This window comes from Condylostylus longicornis, unplaced genomic scaffold, assembly GCF_029603195.1.
Source record: "Condylostylus longicornis isolate FDR11 unplaced genomic scaffold, ASM2960319v2 ptg000018l, whole genome shotgun sequence".
In the NCBI taxonomy this organism is placed as follows: Eukaryota; Metazoa; Arthropoda; class Insecta; order Diptera; family Dolichopodidae; genus Condylostylus; species Condylostylus longicornis.
This window is the reverse complement of record NW_026577987.1, coordinates 3687467-3705888: the sequence shown is the minus strand read 5'-3', so window position 1 is coordinate 3705888 and position 18422 is coordinate 3687467. Positions and strand designations below refer to the sequence as shown.

The 18422-nt window shown below is 25.9% G+C and overlaps 1 protein-coding gene across 4 annotated transcripts in view; it reads right to left on the bottom strand.

Annotated features, from left to right (window-relative positions):
* Positions 1-18422, bottom strand: part of LOC129606305 (SH3 and multiple ankyrin repeat domains protein 3) — a 291247-nt gene that overhangs the window by 217370 nt on the left and 55455 nt on the right. The window lies entirely within an intron of this gene.

The following is an 18422-nucleotide window of genomic DNA, read 5'->3' as shown; positions in this document are numbered from 1 at the left end:
AAAAAAGCCATAGTTATTTAGCCAAAATCGGAATATGCGAAAAACAGTTACGATAAATTCTTTGAATCCTCTACAGTTTTATCTACATATATCATGTAAAAATTCTGTTGATATGATCAAATAATTGTCGTATGCAAAATATTGAAACTTATAAGCCTCTTTTCCAAAAGCCCCGGTACTATCAGGCAAATTAAAATAAAAGATATAGAAAATTTGTTATTCATCTCCTTCTATTTCAATAACAATAACTAAACCGTCACGTCACGTGTTCTCGTCACCACATGATTATACTGAAATTTTATTGATATTAAAGATTTTCGAGAGTTTTAACATGAGTTTTCTGCTGTTATCAAATTTCTTCTAAAAGTTACTAAAATCTATTAAATAATAAAACGCCGAAAACTTTCAAACAATATTCTGTATATGATCAAATTTGACGACTTTTTATTTTACAACAGAGTTAATTTCACTCGTACTTTTGAACTGAAAAACTTTTTAAATTTTTTTTTAAAAATCAATGCGGGTTTTTTCTAAACAATTTTTTCAAATTTAATGGTGATCGGATGAACGTATTTCGGATGATGTATGATCGGATGAATGTATTTAAAGGAGCTTTTTTATTTCATTTTTATTTAAGTATAAAGATTCTTTTATCTTCATGGTTCAATCTTACAAAAAGGTATTGTGTAGCTAAAGACTCACAATATTAATTTTAAAATTAGAAATTGTCCCAATAAAATGATTCACAAATATTAACCCCCTATGATAATTAAACCTAAACAAGTGTCTTTTTTTATGATATTCTCTGAATATTTTCTTCTTTTTAAAAATTTTTACATGTTTTACATTGTAAAGGTTTCTCTTTTTTCACTAAATCATTAAAATTTTTGCTTATTAGAGTATATTGCATAAATATTCATCAAAACCGATTAAATATTCTGCCTTAATACTTGTATTAAATGTAGTGTCATCTTTTTATTATTATTATTATTATTGCATCTCATGTGATAAATATAGCCATTGAATTGAATACCTACTTTTCATCATATTTAATTCATAAATAAAAAAGGTTAAGCTTAATTTTATGACACATGATACGAAATAAAATATTGTGGTGGCTATTATTTTTAAAACTTAAATTCTATAGCTTTGTTTAACTTTATAAAATAAATATTTATTTTATACCGCTGAGAACTATTTTTAATAAATGTTTTTTTTTTACTTATGTATACTTTTTTTTAAACCACAATGTTATTTTCATAAGTACGCAATTATCTAAATATCTATATGGAATTTCATAAGATTAATATAATTTTACGTTGCACAGTTTTCATCTCATTTAAAAATTTTTTAGTTCCAAACTAGTTACTTATTAATTCAAATGAAATGTGCGAGTACACCTTTACACTTATTTTACATATGTACATGCGCAATGTTCACAAAATTTACCTATTTTATTATTTTGTAAACCTTTAAGGCGAACGTTATGAAATCTTAGTTTGTATAAACAAATAAAAAAAAAAGCATTCGGTTAGATTGCACCACATTAAAATTGCGTTTAGATTTATTGTTTTTCTTTTTAATTTTCATTGTACTCATTCTTATTTTAAAGTATTTCTAGTAGGAAATATTAAAGTTAAATTTTTCATATTCAATTTCCGTATTTTTATAAAAAAAAATTCTCAGCATACTTACTTTGTGCTTCAGTAAATTAAGATTTTCAAATTGCAATATTAAAATAAATGTGAAAATGAATTCATAGATAAACAAGTTTTTTCTATACTGTAATAAAAAAAATGTGATGTGATCAGCACATAACCGACCGCAATGTATGCCTGGTTTAGGCATACATTAAAGTATTCCAGAATATTATGAAAATGTGTTTTAAACACTTCTATACAGTTTTAAGGGCACTAACAAGTTTTGATTTGATATACCTAGAAAAATGTAAATTTGGCTCTTAGTAGATTTTAATTTTGTGCCGTCCGAATTTCAGTAACTTCTGGTAAAAACCAGAGCTCAAATATTAAATTTCAAGAAATTTCATCCATTCATTCCGTAGATATGGCAAAAAATGAAAATTCGGCCCCCAGCTCGTTTTCCGACGCCTGATCTTTCCGAAAACTTTAAGGATTCGTTGTTTTAATATCCCGAATTAAAATATTCAAGTTTTTCAATAATCAAGCAATTGAAATTTCAAGTATTTCAATTGCTTGATTATTCATATACGAAAAACTGTATTGTTCTGCAAAATGGTCCAGTTCCTGAGGTTTGATATATCCGAAAGTTGATCAATCCATGATATAACCAAAATAAACTCACATATAAAATTTCATTAAAATCCGTTCAATCAAACTTGAGATATATACGTGCACACACAGTTTGACAGACCGACATTTTTCTAAAAGTACGCTTATTACGCTTTCCTACTATGAAAAAGCGCGTTCTTAATGAAAACCCGACATCCAAAATTTGGTACCATCACATCACCGGTAAAAAAGTTGATTAAAATATCGGAAAAATATTTGAAAACGCAAAAGTTTGCACAACAACAGTTTTTGTGTACTATAAAAAACTTTTTCGCTAATAAAATGTCTGATAAAATATCAAAATTTTAGTAACGTAATTCTACAAAAAATAAAGTTGGGTCAAACCAATGGTTTGTATTGTAGCACTTTTCCCTTCAGCAAGTGAAAATTCTGCTTTTAAATACAGTCTATGTATACCTATCACACATTCTAAAAATTATTGTCATTCATATACAAAACTCTTTCTAGGATTGCATATATTTAGGAACAACGATTTATGCAGTCTTTGAAATAAAGCAAAAATTAATATAAAGTGGGGTTAATATAATGCTCGATTTTAAGGTTTAATTATGTGAGTTAAGAAAAATAATTATATTTTTTAATGTCATGGAATTTACCGTTAGCTTTTTGTGTTTATAGAAATTTGAAAAAGCTTGCGGTTTCGGAAATATAAGATGTCAAAAATTCAAATTTTACAAATTTCAAGAGGCAATAACTTGAGAGGGGAAGGAGATGGAAAAAAATTTTCTTCCAACGAAATGAACTATTTGTTAATGTCTAAAAGCCCATAAAATTTCAAGCTTCTACAGGTTGAGGTCTAGAAAATAAACGACATCAAAAATTTGGAAAAAACGGACTTTAGATAATGGTAAATTTGAGCGGCCATTTTGTTTTTCTAAAGTTAATCTTTAGTATACCCCGCTAGGGGAAGCAAGCCATTGCCTTTCTGCGTTTGCAAAATTTGAAAAATCCTTATGGTTTCATTGCACTAAATAGTTAAAGAATGGCATTTTTAGGGTTTCGGGGGGGTATAATTTCTAAAGGGGGGGAGAAAGATAAAAATTTTGTTCTACGAAAATAAGTTTCTAGTAAAACTCTATGTACGTACAATTTCAGCTTTCTATCTTCAAGGGTGTAGAAGTTTTGTAAACAGACACACGGACAGACGGACGGACGGACGGACAGAGTGAAACTAATAAGCACTTTTTTTAAAAAATTTTTTGGAAAAGTGCTAAAAACACTTTAGTGAAAAACTAAAGAATTTGTTAAAAGAATAGTAGTTATGACGAGTTTGGGACACTATTTCACTATTTCCGTGACCAGCGCGAATTGGATGCTCCCGGTGCCAAATTTTTATTCTCAGTGAAAATTTTTCTCAAAGTTTTATAGAATATTATGAAGAAAAATTTTCGTAATAAAGTTAAAAAAAATATTAAGAATCTGTTAAATGAACCACTTATCACAAAATTTATTATATAAGTATCTCTAGTGCATTCAACTAAAATATAACTAAAATATTGCTTCAACACTTTTAAATACCTAAGAATTCCAATCAAAAAATCAAAGAATTCCTGTTAAATTGGTTTGTATTTTTTCAATTTAAAGCACGATGTGATCGAAGTGAATTAAAAAAATCAATCAGATGAAATGGACTTTAATATGAGATATTTCTTTACCCTTTAAATTTGGATTTATTTTTTAACGTCAATTGAAACGAAATCATATGATATCATTTCAATTAAAAATCTCTATTTGACTCAGAGAGATCTTAAAGAGATTAAAATAGAAATTCAAAAATCTTAATTAACACCTAGACAACATTTCACGTGCAATTTTCTTATTAGAAAATGCTTCTTCTATACTATTCACTTTCTATGCTTTTCTTACACAAAAGTTCAATGCATTTATATTGCAATCGCAATGTGACGTAATTTAAAAAAAGAAATTAATTGAAAAGTTTTCTTTTTTTTCATCCGCCCACAGTTGTTACTTAAAACGAAATGATTTTATGATTATTTGCAATTTTATACTTTTAAATAAATTCAAGTTGTTTAAGAGGTCGGATAAATATAAAATCAAAAATCACTAACAATAAGAAATCATTATTAAATTTTAAAAATTCATAGTAATTTTTAAAAATTTTTGAAAAAATATTGCAATTTGAATATTCTTTTTTTTAATTGGTTTTGTCATTGAATCAATGTGAGCTTCAATAAATAAAATTTTAGAATTTAAGCGAAATAGCATACTTTTTCGCATTAACTCTCCCTTTCACAATCAAAATAAAATTTCCACAATAAACAACTTTAGTAAAGTAAATTATATTTTTAGGAAAAGAACCAAAAATTTTGACCACAATAAATACAAAAAAAGAACTAAGTTCAAGACTTTTGAAAAATCAAATGTCTGTCGAAGAATTCGAAAAAAGTACTTATTTTTAGTACATTTCTGCATATAATAATAATAGTTACATAGTAATAGTTACATATAGCATAGACTATATTTTTCTATAGAGCATTGTTTAAAATGTAGAAAAGTGGTTCGATATACACTCGAACGCCCAATAAATTTTAATGTAGAGCATCAGAATCTCAAATTTTACCAAGAATTTTCAAATTTGAAAATGATTTTTTGGATTTAATACCTTAATCTAAGCTTAAATATTAAAATAGTCTAGAAACCTTAAAGAAACAAGAAAGAAACTGAAAAATCCTTTTGAATCTCTTAATAATAAAATATGAAATTAATCACAAATATTATTAAAAAATTTTATTCTATTGTCAGAGAGCTTCTCACTTAATTTACACTTTAATGTAAAAATATTTTCAACTTAATAAAAAAACCACAATTTTTTATAAAAGAAATATTTTTTAATCAAAAACCTGTAAACCCACATACATATGATTTGGTAACTTTGTTATGATTAAGTATGACAACAATATTAAAACGTATAACAATAAGAGAAATATTATGCAATTTATAACGGGGAATTTGAATGAAATATTCAAAAATTTTAATAAACGTTTGTAATTTTTTTAAGTTTTTTTTTAACACATGATAGACGAACGTCTCAAGAGTCATGAGTATTTCACTTCTTTTCTTTCTACAATACATTCATTTGAATCATTTTACTCAATTAAAAGAGCAAAAACAGAAAAATTTAAAAAAAAATTTTTTTTCATAAAATTTTATTCATTGTTGAATTTAGCAGTTTTTAAGAATTTTTAATAACTCATTACTTTAAACGAAAATTATTTTTATTTTCCGCATTTTTTTTTTAATTTTTACGTGCACCATTATTTTTGCAAATATTTTCATTTAATTTAAATGTTAAACTCTTTCACAGGTGAATTCATTTTGTAAAAAAAAAGTAAGAATAGCAAATAAAAGGAAAAACTGTAAGAAAAACATTATTTTAATTTTTATTTTACAAATATTTTTTTTGTATATGAAATGCGTATTTATTCTGTAAAATTTACTATTGAAACATAATAAAAATTTTGCATAATTAAATATAGGAAATAGTATTTATTTGTTTTACAGAAAAATTCAATTATAATAATTAAATATGGAAAATAATTAATTTCAAAATTGTAACTTGCTACAATAATTATATTTGGACTTACTCTAATATTCATGGAAAAGTTTTTAAGATTAAATTAAAAAGTTTTAAAGGTTTCAACATGTAGAAGAAACAAATGCGTATGCAATTAATTTTAAGAGAGCTATTTAAAAGAAAATTTTTAATTTTGTGTATAAACTTTATGTTGCAATTAGAATATAATTGGGTAATTAGAAAGGGGAATGCTAATTAACCAAATTCAATTACTTGCTCTAATAGCAGTGATGCAAATATTCAACATAATAGAAACACAATTTACTTCAATTCCCACAACGGAATCGGACTGATACAGCCTTATCAGTCTTTTCAGCCAATTGCTGAAATATTTGCGCTAGTACCAAAGGAGGTCAGAGATATTTCATATATTGAAAAAAATTCATTCCGATTTGTAAGTTACATTCACCTTAAAGTAAAATCATTTTGTTTGAATAATCCAATTACCAAATTTTCTCTTCCAAGTGTCGCCGTTTAACATCAATTCAATGCCACGAAATTAATTTGTTATCATTCAAAATGGCCCTTAAAATTCATATAAATTTTGCTTAAGGTACCATACCTTATATGAATGTTTCATCAAATTTTAATCCCTTACATAAAAAATCAGATTATAAGATAAATAATTTTTAATTTATTTTAAAATATAAATTAAAAATTATTTATCAGTAATATCATAGCGGAACTATATTCTTCAAAGGATTTCGTCACAAATAAATAACATTTTCTTCAAGAAAAGCATAAAATATTTAGCAATTTATTAAAAATATGCCATCACATCTTTTAAAATTCACCTTCATTATTCAACAAAATATAATAATAAACTTCATAACTATACTATAATTAATTTTTCATGAATTTTTTCTGCATCGTAACAAATAAGAAAGTAAGAAAAAGAAAATACAATATTAATTTTATGTCAAAGTAATTTACATTTGATCTACATTAAAATAGAACCTGCTAATCATCTCTTGTATATCTTCTCTAACTCTAAAATTATATATTTATAACACTCATGTTAAAAAATAAAGAAAAGTTACTTAAATTAGAAGTAGAATAACATTGTATATATATACTAACCCATGTACATAAGTAGATAATGTTTTTGTACATATACAAATTTATATAAGATGCAATTTCTATGTAACGATGTCAAGTTTTCCCGAGAGAAATAAATACTAAACTAATACTTACTCTATATGCTTCATAATATATAATTCAACAAACAAATAGTAAAAGTAAGAAAAAAATACAAAGATACTAACCAAAACTAGCATCTAACAAAAATGAAAAGCAAAAAAAAATTGCATATTTTTACTATTTTCATACCATTGAACTCATTTCTTTACTTGTTTACAAAAATTATTTTTAAAAGAAATGTAAGCAAAAGAAAAAAAAATTAAGAGAATTAAGAGAAGACACGACTTATTAAAAAAGCTAGCGCATAAATTTCACCTAACTAGGTATAGAAACTAGGTACATATCTATGATCATGCATTCAGTTAGTTAGTATAATGTATATAGAGGAATTGAAACGGAAGCAAAAAATAAATATGCATATATGCATTATAAATTCTATAATATCAGGTTTTTTTTTTGCCCAGATTTATCTTGCTCATTCCCTCGCAATTAATGTATGTAAAATATTTTATGTAACCACCTATATAATACCAATATGATCATTTCATGTGTACATACTTATGCATATTCAAACGAAAGACAACATAGAATGGTTTAGGTCAATTTAAGCTTACCTTATAATTAAAAAGAAAACCAAGTAAGTGTGTTAAAGCAATTAGATGAAAAAAAAACAACGAATTCAACAAATTATTTTATTATTTTTCTCTTCAACTTACTTTTACAGCATCAAACATGATTATTCTTTTTCATTTGTTCTAGTTTATATTACAGTAGCACATAGCAAACATGAAAAAAGGAATTTTTATTGGTATGAGCTTAATAAACAAATGGAAAAAAAAATATCAGAAATTTTAATTAAAATATTGAAAAAATATTTTATTTATTTCCATTTGTTCTTTCTATTTCAAGCCATCGATTCCTAAATTATTTTAAGCTTTAATGCTTTGAAAAATTTATATTGTTGAATTAACGGGTCTAAATTACAGAATTTTTGACATCTTCTTGCGTTAAAAAATATTTCGATTCGGCTTACATACGAGGGCAAAGTGGCGACGCATAAAAATTTTTGAAACAGTTGTGGAAGGATATTGACTTTTGGTTTTAAATTTATAATTTATTAAAAGATGTCGGGCTATATTACATAGTGCTATTTTTATTATTAGGAGGTATAATCTAATACATACTTTAAAAAATCACTGCTTTGTAACATTCAATTGAAAAATCACGTTTGATAATAAAAAATTTTTTTTTATGGACCACATTGCGTATACAATAGAAATTTTACATATCGAGTTTTCGGTGGAAATACACTTCTCCATGATAGGGAAGTGTAAATAAACTATTTTTAGCAACCTGTCGGTCTGTCAGTCTGTGTGTGCACGCGTGCATCTCAAGTTCGGCTGAACGGATTTTGATGAAATTTTATATGTAAGTTTATTTTGATCATGACACGGATTTATCTTTGACATGAACTTTTGGGATCTTTTAACGGACCTGTTCTAAATTTTTATCATTTTAAAGAAAATATTCAACAGATTTTCTTGAAATTTCATATATGTATGTATACAATTGACAATAGCTCGCTGTTCCTTCGCACTAAATATTTCTGGCCGCCCACTTCGTGGCTTTATTGCCGTTGTCCCACTCTCTTTATTTTTTTTATTAGATATTGTACCGTGGCGTGATTCATCCCTACATTAGCTTCGATTTCCCGCACTGATTTGTTCTCCAAATGTAACGTAATTTCTTTACCTCTGCCCATATTACTCTAACAATGTAATTTTCTTCTAATTCTAATCTTCTTCTAATTACACTAGTATTACAGTAAAATATTTAATTTATAAATATTTATTGGAAAAAAAGTCTGAAACAGCTCCTAATCGTTTGAATTACTGACTTATAATGACTGTATGAAAACTTTTTTGATCAGAAATAACGTAATATATTTTGTTTAAAGCGGGGAATTCCCTATGTCGTACAAAGATTTTTTCAAATCCGAAAAAAATTTTTTCTGCACATCCAAAACACACGTTTACTTCGATTTTTTTCTAAGAACTTATTAAAAAAGTGCATCTTTGGAAGCTTTAAAGTGAAATATTCGGGGTGCATGAAAACTTTTTGGACCGACTGTAAGCTCATTCGATCGTACGCGAAACCTCCAACTTTTGGAAGAAATCAGGTGCCAGCAATTGGGCGTTTACTACGGGCCAAAGATACATTTCTACCTATATAAAAAGAAAAAAGCAACCGATTTCATTGAAATTAATATTTAGATTGAAGGTGTTAAAACAATAACTCTATAAATTTCTTGGTAAGATTAGAGCTCGGAAACTGATCTGGGGACCGATTTTACATTTTTTACCATATCCACGGAACCAATCGATGGAATTTCTTAAAATTTAATATTTGAGGTCTGGTTTTTACGCGAAGTTTATTACGAACTTTTCGTAAAATTCGGACAGCACAAAACGTAATTCAACTAAGAGCCAAATTCACATTTTTCTAGGTATGTTAACTAGAAGTATATTAGTGTCCTTAAAATCGTAAAGAAGTTTAAAACGCATTTTCACAATCTTCTGGAATACTTTTACAAATCTAGACATATATTGCGCTAGGTTATGTGCTGACCACATCTGTTTTTTTTATAATTCTTTTCAATCCTTGAAATCAATTTATAATGTTAGCTTTCCCATTTAAAAAGAAACATAATATTTTTTTTATTCAACAATAACTTCATTGATGAAAATTTAAAAATATTTAGCATGAAAATTGTGTATATCTTGAATTCAATTTGTATTACAGTAGAGTTGTTAGACGTCTCGGTTACATTGACCCGGTTTTCATTAAATTTTTTGCGCGCTCCGTTTAGGATTTTTAGCTAAAAAAATATAATAAAAAATTCTGGGCTTTCAAAAAACTGTCATTTTTCAAATAATTGATGGTAATTATAGTTAAGTTAAAATCACAACACAACGAGTAGCTTTGTCTATGGGAAAAAATAAAGTTTGTTGTATACATTACTTTGATTGAATTTAAGTTCAAGTGCAAGTAAAATAGTGTCGCTAACAAAATTGCAATAGTTTTCTTTATTTCCACAAACATTCTTCGCATATGGAAAAGAAAGCCGCGTTTGTCTGAAATTATTTGATACTTTTACAAAACACCCTGTGTAATCAATATACGTGTAAAACCGGAATAAGTTACAATTTCTGGAAAATTCAATTTTATACGAATTTTTTCCATTTTTTGCAAAGAATTGTTAATTTTATTATAACTTGCATATGCATAGCTATTGTTGTTTATTTTAATTAGTTAAGAATGTCGTTTAACCTAATTATAAAAGCTAAGTAAATACCTTATCAACTATATTATTCTTCTTCCAAAAATGCTTTTCTTTTTAACAATTTCCAAAAATTTTAAGTATAGATTTTTGTAATATGTAAGTATCATATACGTTATATATATTCAAAATATGTGTATATTATAAACGAAAAAAAAGAAAATTTTGATGACCTCTAGTGAGTCACATTCCGTTTTATTTACCAAAATTTTGGACATGCTTCATTTTAGATTTTTTATAATTTATAATGGATTTTTTGAAAGAAATTTCATGTCTTTTTTATATTGTTGTAAACAAATAATACGCTATTGTGCAAATGTAAGTTGAATAAATTCTGTTTTATTTGATAGGATTGAAATTCGTGTCCAATTTACGAGAAGTTCATTTTATGACCTGAACAATCCTTGTTTATGACAACCACTTTCAATTTTTTATATTCGAAATAACATTGCAAATTGTATATAGTATGCAGATATACAAATAATATACATCTTACCTTATTTGTATATACATACATGTATGTATGTAGATTATTTATAAATCATTTATGCAAAGTCTGTTGAATTAAAATCCTGACAAATTATTTTTGTTTATACGCACGTACATTACAAGATGAAAAAGCCCATGCAAAATACAAAATTTTAATTATGCAAATCAAAATAAAACCTTGAGATACGGTTCGATCTTAGATTTGATTTCATCGGCTCGAGTTACTAAGTAAATGAAATAAGAATTTTAATAATAAATTTAAATAAATAAAACTTATAAGATTCAACTTTCAGTGCAAGAAAATTTGAAATTAAAATAAGTTTTTTATTAATACTACATTTTATTAGTACTTTAAAAAACTCTCCAGTGGTGTGCAATTGTATAATTCACACAAAATATACTGATTAAAATTTGTATTATAGTTTACTTAATGTAATCGAAATTTGTTCATTTTTAATAATATCAAGAGAAATGATGTCAATTTCCCAAGTTAACACTAATTCAGACGGACGGAAGTCGTTTAAAATTTCACGAAAACATAAGCGAATAACAACGATATTTCGTTGATAAAAAATCCAAATTTCGAGTTTCAGTTTGAAATGAGACATCTCTCATAATATGAAGAAATTTCAAAACCAAATAATGAAATTGTTAATGTTAAACAAAAAATAGTTCTACTAAAAGTTCGAATATACTAAAAAGCTGCCGAGTAAAAGAAAAAAAAAATCAATTTTTAATTTATATATAAGTTTTTAATCGTAAGATTTTCATTATTGAACAAAATTTTTTTATTTTTAATTTATGATAACCAAGCATGCGCTAAGTGATCAACTTGTTAAAAGTAATTATCAAAACCTATTCATAATTATCTTAATTAAAGGTAAACATATACTGTTTATTTGCTAAACAAAAGCGCTAATTAAGAGGTAGGCATATGACATTTTTCTTTTTAAAACTAAAACATAAATAAATTAAGCATAATTTTGCAAAAAAAAAAAATAAAAGCAATACTTAAAATAATAAAGGAATCCAGGCACAAATAATTACGCCTTCATTATTGCTCTTTCTTATGCCTGTACATCTTCATAATGACCAATAAACACGTAATATTTAATCATAATGTAAAAACTTTACACAATAAACATAGATTGACCTTAGGGATCACTATATTTTCAAATAAAATATAAAAATTATGTAAAAGAAAAGAAACAAAATCTTAGCTAAAATACCGCCATCATTATTTTCATAATTGACCGCAGCTCTAATGAATAAATTTTATCAAATGAACGTTTATTTTACATTAGAAACCTATTCGTGCATCACACCATCATTTTTCATGTCATCACTATTATCATTATCAGCTGCAGCATAAAGTGCCATATGAAAATTTGGTTACATAATAGAAGAAGAAAATCAAAAAAAAAATAACAAATATAACAAAAAAAAATTTTTTTAAAAGAAAAGTTTACCGACCCAAAATAAAAAGACCTGTTTATGTTAAAATAAGAAAAAAAATATTAACTACACAATTACATGCATACTTCCTGGATGATTTAAAATTAAAAAACAAAATTTAGAAAAGCATTAAATGTAAAAATTACTTTCGTGGTTAATATTTTTACGATTTTGTTCTTCTTATTGCTTTTAATAAACTTTGTGTTTAAAAAAGCGGTAAGGAATAAGTACTTCAAAATAAATTTGGAATTATGCAATTATTAGAGCGTATAAAAATTTTAAAATTTTAAGGTCGAGTCATTAACATTTTGTGTTTTAAAAAAATCTTTTTAATAAATGATACGTGAAATATTTTTGCATTTGAGTAGGTACTTTTTTTTGACAATAGTTTTTAAATTTGGTTAAAGTAAAGTGTGCTCTAATTGAGTTAAAAAGGAAAAATAGAAAATGTTACAGTAAAAATTTTAAAAAATAATTTTACGATTTTACTTCCCGACTAAATATTCAAGAAATAAAATATTATTCAATCACATTAAAATATTAACGCAAAACCGATAATTTCGAAAATTTTTATTCGAAATTTACATGTTACATTCTGAAAAAAATTTTAATGAAGTTCTTAAGGTTGCTATAACTAGTTTTAGCAAAAAACTGACATAATTATGTAAATACTTATGTTTTCAATCAATATGAAATTGATTTTTTTAGCAAAAAAAGTAAATTGAATTAGTTTGGGCTATACCTGTGGTGAAAACCGGTTTTTAAAACTGAAAACTTATTTAATGTTTTAACGGTCATAAACATCAATCATACTTTTAAAATAAGAAAAGTTAGAAGCGGGTTCAGGATGCCACAATGGCAATAAAGAATTTTTAACATCCGCATATTAGATTTAGTGAAAGCACTTAAGTTGAATTATTACTTCGTGGTATTGAAAGCAAAATTTTGCAAATTTCTGTACTACTTTTTTTCGCTCTTATAAAGAATCAAATTTAGTTATAATTTTGTGATTAAAATAAATTTCTTTAAATCTTTTTGTAAGAGCAAAATATTTCCAACAATAAACACAACAATATTAATAATTTCCTGTTTCCGGTATTGAAAAACGAATCCTTGCAAAATAAAGTTTAGTCAATTTCAGTAAAAACCGAAGTAAGTTTTTTTTTTATTTACACCCAAATTTCTTTCGATAGTTATAATTTTTTTGTAAAAGAAATAATTTTTTTTTAAACTAAAAACACGCAATGTAATTATCAATTTAAACATCGTTTATCAAATTATGTCAAGAACATTAAACTTACCATAATTTTTTTTTTCTAAAATGTGTGTATATCTTCTAAAATCATTCATTATTTTCACTCACAACAAAATTCACATCCTCCTGTTTTTGATAAAGAACATATACATACGTACATATGTAGATTACTTCAAAAAAATTTCATGAAAAAACCATACATATTTATTTACTTATATGCCTAAATACACATAAGGAATTTCCAATGAAATAGGGACAATGATTTTTACCCCCACTATTTTCAAAATGCCAAAAATAACCAAAAAACAACACAAAAAAAGAACAACAGCCGGCAGTGATCATCTTTTTTTTCTAAATCTTGGCTTTTACCAATCTTCTCACTCTATTCTAGCCTACTTCCTCCACATGTAATGTGGTAATTATTTTTATTTCTAAAACAATGTAAAAACAACACCAAAAAAGTTATATGACCAAGTGTGCAATCGTGTGTATGAAAATCAATTTACTTAAGTATTTATTTATGTGAAAATTTTACCCTTCTCTTGTCTGCCTTAATTTTGTTCTTCTTTCAATCAAAAATGACAAAGATATTGCACTTAACAACAAAATTTGAAATATAACAAAGTTGGGTCAAACCAATGGATTGTAATGTAGCACTTTACTTTTCAACAACTTAAAAACTGCTTTAGAAAACAATCTATGTATGTACCGCACTATTAAAATTACTTTCATACATATTCGAAACTATTGCGAAGATTGCATCCGTGAAGCAAAAAATTTAAAGAGGTGTTAACATAATGCTCGAATTGAAGAGTTAATTGGATGAGTTAAAAAAATAATTACATTTTTTAATAGAATGGCCATTTGCCGTTAACTATATGAATTTATAGAAACTTGGAAAAACTTGCAGTTTCCAAGTTTCTACAAATTTTTTAAAAAAGAAGCGATAACTGGAGAAGCGAGGAAAAAACTTTTCTTTTTTTAAAAAATGGGAGGGAGAAAAAAGGATGTAGGTCAAACTGTCTTCTACGGAAATAATTTTTCTACAGATACATGTTTTGTAACTGGGTCCGTGGGAGGACGGACGGTCCTACGGAACGACAGAATGAAACTAATAAGCACCTTTTGCTAAATTTTTTTCTGGCAAATGGCTAAGAATTACAAACAAAAAAAGAACATATCACCAAGTTCCAAAATATTGAAAAATTTTAATACTTTGACGGATTAATAGCATCCAACCATATGTTAAGTTGTACATGCAATATTCATTTTACATGCATATATATTCACATATTATGGTCTGAATTTTCAAATCAATAAAATGACCGAACTTTCATATCAGTAGTTCACCTTTTTCCCTTAATCACTAAAATATTGCCGTTTAGTGCTGTCGTTGTTCTGTCGTCTTTGTTGTGATTATTTGATATGTCATGTAAATGGGGAGTTATATATATATAAACACACAGCTATACACACAAACACACACTAATTTAGTGCAGAAGACATTGATTACACTCTTTTGTATTTTTGTCAAAAAATTCGTTCACTATTCCTTGCTTCATAAAAAAGATTTTGCAAATTATGTACATATAACGAAAAAACATTCAATCAACACTTTTTATGGTGGCGATAATAGTCCATAAGTGTATTTCATAAGTTTTTCAAACAAAAAAAAGGCAAACGACATAAAAAAATTAAAATTTAAAGTTTTTTTTGAACCGTTTTGTTTTTCTTCTAAATTTTTTTTAGCTTTGTTCGCCTCGTTTTTTTATTTCTTGCTTAACATGTACTTGCTCTTGCCTAACATACCACATACGGATTAAATGTATATGCAAACATAGACAAACGTACATTGTTTTCATTTTACTTGCATACAATAATTATGTAAAAATGGCATTAAATACAACATTAAGAAGAAAATAACACATGATAAATCTCATGAGGGTCTGCTTAAATCTTTAATAATTTTTTTCCCTTAATGTGCTTTTCATGCTTCTTCTTTTTATATCTACATATTTCCATATGTACCCAATATGAAAAATTCATTTTCTTGAATTCGAAATATTCCACTCGAATTAGAATTGTTTATTAAATAATAAACAGAACTTTATAGAATTATGTACAAACCATATATGCTATAGAAATGATTTCAATTTTTCAAAGGATGCTCTATAAAAACGATTGTTGCAGACGATGCGTGTACAGAGAAATAAAATTATACAAGAAATTAATATGAGAAAAAAGTATGAGTAGCTTAATATGTGTACAAATCCAAAATGCAAACAAAGAAGAATTGGAGTTGTCAACTGTTCAAATAGTTGCGGATTGTAAGAACAAAAAGAATTTTAAGAAAATCTGAACTTTAAAGAGAAATTATTTACAAAATAAATATTTTAAAGAAATCAGAAAAATGTATCCACTCTCCAACCGTAAAAAGAGGATACTTAAATAATGACACATATATCTATCAGGCCACCAAGCTCAGAGCAAATCAAAAATAAATTCCACATATATTTATATGGAGTTTAAATGGAAGGGTTGTCGGAATTTATTTATGTGAAGGAAATTAATCAATATTTTTGGCTTTACTGATTCTACATACTTATTTTTTTAAATTTAAAATTTGAATTTCAAAAAAATGGGTTGGTAAATTCCATCTGAAAAATGCATTTAAAAAAAAAAGGAATTTTTAGCCATGACAACCTTTCTTGTCTTCCAAATGAAAGGGTACTGAATTACATTATGAATAATTTTTGGATAAGAACTAGAATTCAAAAAGAAATTGAAAAAAAAGCAACAAAGTAATTATTATAACCCAGATGGCTTTTACAACTATACTAAATAAAATGAGAATCATAAAGAAAATACTCAAAAATTTCGCAAAAAAAATAAAAAAATATTTCAATCAGCATACTTCGAAAACACAAAACATTAAGAATGGCTTTGTAATTTCTTTCCGAATCAAAATTTCGATAAATAATTTCGGTTTGGTGGCCTGATAGATATAAATGGCATTATTTAAACATTTCATATGCTCAAACCAAAGATAATTTTGTAGTATCGGCCAAAACATACAGACGAGGTTATTATTAAGTTATATTAAGTTAACTGCTTCAAAGTAGCAGTTATCTAAAGCCACCATTTCTCTCACTTTTTAATTTATTACCTCTAAAATAGCAACCTAAAATTGTTATAAATTATAAAATATTTTATTTAACATAAAAAAAAATTTTTCTTTTTCATATGGAAGTGTGAACCTAAATGTGAACAGTCCAAGTTTATGACACAAGTTACTACAAACCGATTAAGCATTCGATTACAAACTCCTATAAGATAAAAAAATCACCTCATACACCGATCAAATAGCAACCTTAATAGTTCACCTGTGGTTTCTGACATTATTTTCCAAATTCTTCTCTTATTTTACTTTTTCAATACTTCTTTAGAATCAAATAAAAGTAAATGAACTAATTTCATTTTATTTTTTATTATTTTGAAGTAAACACAAAACACTCATGAAGTCTGCTTCCATAATAATAAAAAAAAAGTAAATATTGCTCAAAATTTATTTTTAAAGCATTTTCAAAAGAAATTAGCAGTATAGATTCAATTGAATTTTTGTTGTTCGACCTGTAAGCATAATATTCAGTTGGTAACAAGATCCAAAATTTTATGTCAACTATAAATATGAGTAGATCGTAAAGATATACAAAAATAATAAAAAATTTTAATTAGTAATTTTATTATTTTCATTAAAAATAAAATGTGATTGAAAGCAAATTATTTGTTACCACACCATAAAACTTGTGTACATGATATAAAAAACTTGTCCATATTATCAATATACTGCAAATTATTATTTGAAATGAAATATGTTTGAATTATTGTGTATATATGAAAAATGACGTCATAATAATTAAATAAATCATTTTCAAACGATATGCTCAGACACAAACACCGTTCTTTTATTTAAATGATATCATCTAGCATCAAAAAACATGTTGCGCCGACAAAAGTTGATTCATCTGATTTATACAATTAATCACCAAAAATACATAAATTTGCACTTGAAACTCTAGATTATTATAATAATCAAGTTTTATATAGCATCAGTTTTATAATTTCTGGGGGAAGGAAACGCTTTCGATTACGATGCAAGGAAATCTCATTTCTGCCTGGTGCTTTCTGTTTTTTTTTTGCACAACTACATGTACTTACTGGATCATAAAAAGTTTATTGAATATTGTAGAACGGTATTCAAATTTAGAATACACAGAATAAACCGCATTTACTAGTTATACATTCACAAAATGACAGAAGACCATACGAATTAAATGTGTCATTACATTAAACTTAGATTACATTGTAACATTAACAAAAAAAATTTCCCAGAAATTTAAATTAATTTTGTTAATATTGTTTGAAAAATATTAGCAAAAATAAAAATCTATCAACTATCTTTGAACAAGTTCCTAATGATAACTCTATATTACACAGTTCCGATTAATTTTTCTTAGGCAGCTCGATTTCCGAACTTCCTGGTCTAATTTTATTCAAATCCTAAATCCGTTCTTGTTTACTTAAGATGAGATTAATTAACATTTAAATATTGATTTAGACATTCATCCACTATTAACTAACTTATTATACAACCGCAATTATTCTATAATAATCAAATTATTAAAACAATCTATTTGTACATATGTATGTAAGGATATAAAACAACTTTCTACATTTGAATTAAAAATTTCCTTTTAAAAATTAAATATTATATGTTAATTAAATTAATTAAAATTTTTTATCCAAATAATTTCATTG